A 5,749-nucleotide genomic window follows, 5' to 3' on the forward strand; every position below is an offset into this window, starting at 1 on the left:
CATCAATACCTTGAGTAAGTTCGATAATGAGCATTTTCTGCTCAGGATAAACAGAGCGATAAGCAATTTGATTGGCCGAGAATTTGGAACACAATAACTCTCCTTCTAATTGAGCTAAAATGTTCAAACTTGGTGTAGGTGTTTATTAGGTGAATGCCTTGATGGAGTGTGAAGATGGGCATCTTCTGCCTTGGGTAAGTAGAGATAAGCAATTTGATTGGTAGATGCTTTGGGACACGATAACTTTAGTTCCAATTAAGTTAGAGTGATGAAACTCGGTGTATAGTTTCATTACATCAATACCTTGACTAAGTTCGATATTGAGCATTTTCTGCTCAGGTTAGGTAAGCAGAGCGATAAGCAATTTGATTGGCCGAGACCTTTGGAACACAATAACACACTTTTTAGGACACAAAACTCTCCTTCTAATTGACCTAGAATGTTCAAACTTGATGTAGGTGTTTATGAGGTCGATGCCTTGATAGAGTGCGAAGATGAGCATTTTCTGCTTATGATAAGTAGAGATAGGCAATTTGATTGGTTGATGCTTTGGGACACGATAACTTTAGTTCTAATTAGGTGAGTGTGATGAAACTTGGTGTATAGTTTCATTACATCAATACCTTGACTAAGTTCGATGATGAGAATTGTCTGCTTAGGCTAAGGAGCAATAAGCATTTTGATTGGTCAAGACTTTCGAACATAACAACTCTACTTCTAATTGAGGTAGAATGTTTAAACTTGATGTAGATGTTCGTCTTGCTTGAGTTCAATGATTAACATATCGAGCTAAAGCTAAACAATTTCCTTGGTCGATGCTTTGGGACAAGATAACTTTGATTCTATCTGATAGAAGAGAGTGATGAAACTTGTTGATAATCAGTTTGATTGCTCAATACTTTTGAAAAAAATAGATGTGCGATTAATTAATATGTGTCATCTATATATTTGGGGATTTCGGCGGGGGACATCAGCCTCACTGTTGGCTTGTTTAATCAGAAGCAGCAGACTGGGTTCTAGAATCTAATCCAGTAAATATCGCAGGCTAGCGATGCCATGATCTAGAGTTGATTGTGGTCTAGGTTAATTAATTTCTAATAAATAATTTAGATAATATTTCAGGCCTAAAGAAAGACATGCAATAGGCAGATATAGCTCTTGCATAATGTATGGTTAAATGTTCATACTGTGATTGGGGCGGGTGGAGGCGAATGGTTAACTGGTGCACATTGCATCATAATAAGGTCTGTCATTGAGTCAAGTGGCGTGGTTTTGTATGTGGCAAGGAGTAGGATCGCCTGTCCAACTTGTAGGTTTTTCCTGCATTCTTGGGTTTCCTCCCACTGCTAAAGACTCCTACGTACGTGCAAGCAAATTAATGAAATTAAATTGAACCATATGTTAGTCTCAAGATGACCTAGTTTGTGTCAGTGGACATTGAGCCCCATCTCTCTCTCTCTCTTTCATACTATGACTATGATTGATAAAATAAATGTTGAGATTTGTATTTATGCTGTGATGTACATGTATAAAGAGTGACCATATGACAATATATATATATTATACTTTTTAACCATAATCGTTAAGCCAGACTTTATATTATTTTTTGGTATACTTTCAGCTGTTTCAAGTAGTATGTCTTTAGCCCTGTCTGGTACTCTAACAGTTGTTCTTTTTGCTGGTATGCAGATGTTTCGACAACAGTTAGCATCAGTTGAATATTTAACAGTAGTTGGTGGATTATTAGGGTCATTTCTTTTTATTTTATTATTAACAGTATCCTTTTATTTAAAAAATATGAATACTTTGAAGTAAATTTTACCTGGACAGGTGCCTTTCTGCCTACACTTCATTGAATTTCATCTGTTATGGGTTCTTTTATGTACATACCAGCGTACATGACCTTAGTTTTTCATCCCATTTGAACGCCTAGATGCTGTTCCTTGCTAGAGCCTTGGTCAGCTCAGTGCTGCAACTCCGAAAAGGGGAAACCGGGTTGGTTACTGAGCCAGTGCCTTACTGAGCACCCACCTTAGCAACCTCTGCCAATGAAAAGTTTGTGTTTAATCGATGGAGATTTGAATAGCAACAACAATGATAACACTCAGAAATTTAGCCATAAAATTTATTACATAACGGTAAACTTATTGTACTACTAGTACACACAATTCGTGAACATGATTAAAAACCATGAAATAATCACCCCAACAATTTTATTTACCTTAACCCATAAAACAGGCAGTAGGAAATTTTGAAACATTAACATTTGGAAAAGGATTTCAAGCGCAGATTTTCCCAGAAGGTGAGTTTTAGAACAAATACTCCAACTCAAGTGGCTAACCAAATTGTATGTCTCAATTTGTTACGCATAACACAGAAGCATATTAAATTTGACTTATTATGTAAATAATCACATCCCTGTATAACAAAAACCTTTATGGAGAATGGTCTGACTTGTGTGCAAAAAAAAAAAAAATACAATTATTTTATTTGTCTAAGACAGTTAGTTAGTTTGAAGTAAATAGAAACTGATGTAAAGTTTAAATGACAACTTGAGTTAAAACTGATTGCTTTAGAGTAAAAATTGTTTCTAGAATGTAGCACTTCCAATAATCCTCTACTTCTATGACCCCCTTTTTTGGTTGGTTCAGCATCTGACATTGGTGTGTGTTCAGCAGTTCGTGCTACACTAATATAATTTGAGTTAAAATTAATATTTATTTCACTTATGTTTTGTATTTTTTAGTAATAATGTGTCTGTTAGTGGCAATGTTTGCATCTGGTTTAATACACAGAGTTTGTGTTACAACTTGGTAAGATATTATAATTTAAATCTTAAAATGTATTATATCATATATATAGATCCCATTATATAATAGTAACATATAGGTCCTATTATATTAATATAGATCCCATAATATTATCATGGATCATATTATATTGTATAGATCCCATATTATCATAGATCCTATTATATTAATATAGATCCCATAATATTATCATGGATCCTATAATATTAATACAGAATCTATTATATTAATATAGATCCTATTATATTAATAAAGATCCCATAATTCTGTTATATTATTATTAATATCACATAATATTATCATAGATACTAGCATGTTAATATAGATTCCATAATATTATTATAGATCCTACATAGTATAATGTTAATATAGAATCTATATTATAGATCCTTTAATATTATCATATACATGTAGATCCTATAAAATAGTATCAAAGATCCTAAAATATGTAGGACCCTATGATATGGATCCTATAATATTAATATAGATCCCATAATATTATCATTTAGATCCTATCCTATAAAAGAGTATCATAGATCCTATAAAAGAGTATCATAGATCCTATAAAAGAGTATCATAGATCCTATAAAATAGTATCATAGATCCTATAAAAGTATCATAGATCATATAATACAGATTTAGATCCTATATAAATAGTATCATAGATATCATATAATATAGATTTAGATCCTATGAAATAGTATCATAGTTCCTATAAAATAATTGAACCATATGTTAGCCCCGAAATCACCTAGTTTGTGTCGAGTGGACCTTAAACCCCATTTCTCTTTCTCTGTATCAAATTCCAACTGCCAAGGGATCTTTTATGTGCACGCCTATGTGTACACAAGACTTCGGATTTTTGGCCCATCCGAACATGTCTATTGCCAGGCCCCCTGTCCTGCACCAAATTATAAATACATGTTGTATCATAGATCCTATAATATAGACCTGCAGTTAGTAGATCCTATAAAATAGTATCAAATATCCTAAAAAATATGGATGTAGCTGCTGTAACATAGTATCATGGATCATATAATATAGTTAGTAGATAGATCCTATAAGACTAAGAGTATCATATATCCTTTAATAATATCATAAATAATAATAGATCCTGTAAGTGTATCATATATCCTATAATAATATCATAATTGATATTTATAATAGATCCTATAATAGAACCATAGACCCTAACATATTACCATAATCCTAATTCCGATAAAAAATAGATCATAGAACATAGATATATTCTATTATATAGATTGATGTATATCCTATAAATGGAAGCTATTTTCTCCCTGAAAATATCACCTTAAATGATTACCCATTGAAGATTATTTTTGTTGCTTTATTAAATGTTTTATTTTCTTGTCTTTTCAGTTTTATTTTCTCCCTGGTTGCTTTATATTACATAAATCGTATTTCACAGAATAGATATGGAGGTACCACCACACCAACTACACCAGTTGCACCCAGCAAGAAAAAGAGATAAATTTATTAATCATCATCATTATTATTATATTTGTATGTCTTGTAAGATCATGTTATTAAAACTATAGGGATAAAATAACTCACTGGTTCATTTGTTTTGTAATCTAAGTTTCTTGTCCAGGGCGTGTGTTAGTCTGTGATAACATAACCATACTAGATTGCTACAAATGTACTTACATGTACTTGAATGAGACTATATTATGTTTTGCTAGTCCTCTTCCTTCCATCAGTTATTAAAGATGCGTTATAATTAGCATCAAATGTTATATAAATGATTATTTAGACACATGACAAGCCTATAATCAACTCTCTAGATCATCAGATATCTGAAATTTAAACATCTATCCACATGACAAGCCTATTATCAACTCTGTAGACTATCAGATGTCCGAGATTTAAATGGATTTGAACACTCGCGAGATTTATAAATTCAATGATAAAATGCATAATCAAGACTTAGTTTCAGATGACAAGTACCGTTGCTATGATGATAAACTAGAATAAAGTAATTTGAATGAAATTTTTAATGTATTCATTCATTCAAATATACAATCTTAAAAGGTCTTCGTTTTCAAGTCTTTGCTTCATACATATTACCCCAAAAAAGCAAGACCCATTGCAGACATATTTAGGTACACTGATGATTAATAAGCAGTTGGGGACTGAGTTCGTTTTTTTATACATACTGGGTGATTAGTGATTATTAGGTTATTGTTTTAGTGAATAAAAATGTTTTGTCTCTGCCATTTCAACAAATTCATTGTTGGGATTGAAGAAGGGAGAGAACCATTGGCGGCGCCAGCCGTGGGTGATTGGAGGGGCAAAGCTGGGGCAAAGTCCAAGGTTCAGGGGGCAATGGCACGTGCCTCAACTAGGGGTAGGGGTAGTTACTTTAGTAACGAAAATATGAGAGCCCTACCTGCTCGGGTAGGGGGGCCTCCCCAGAAAATTTTGAAAAACAAGTTGCCGGAAATGCAGCCTGGCAGAGGGTATGGGGGACCTCCCAAGAAAATTTTGAAAAATAGACTGCTGGAAATGCTGTCTGTCAGTATTCAGTCAGGCACCGATCGTCGAGATAAATAGATCTTACCAGATACCGTCCGTTGCCTGATCACTAGTTTATCCGACCAGAGAACAAAATGTCAAACGAACGGACTTGCGAACCTCAACGAATTCCCCTTGTGAGCGCCAAACTAGCGAGTCCATTGGGCACCTCCCTAAGAAAATTTTTGAAAAATAGACTGTCGGAAATGCTCTACAACATGCAAGTTAATGACTGAGTGGGGATGTGGGATTTATTCACCGTAGAAGGTATTGATTACCGAGAACAGATAAGCTATTATTGGGCGGGAGGTAATAATGACCAACTGACATTATCTATATTTGAAGATAAAACTATGATATCGCCCCTTTGAAACAAAGAACATTAAACACCCACAACTGCAGGC

The sequence above is a fragment of the Patella vulgata genome, chromosome 4, assembly GCF_932274485.2.
Source record: "Patella vulgata chromosome 4, xgPatVulg1.2, whole genome shotgun sequence".
NCBI lineage: Eukaryota > Metazoa > Mollusca > Gastropoda > Patellidae > Patella > Patella vulgata.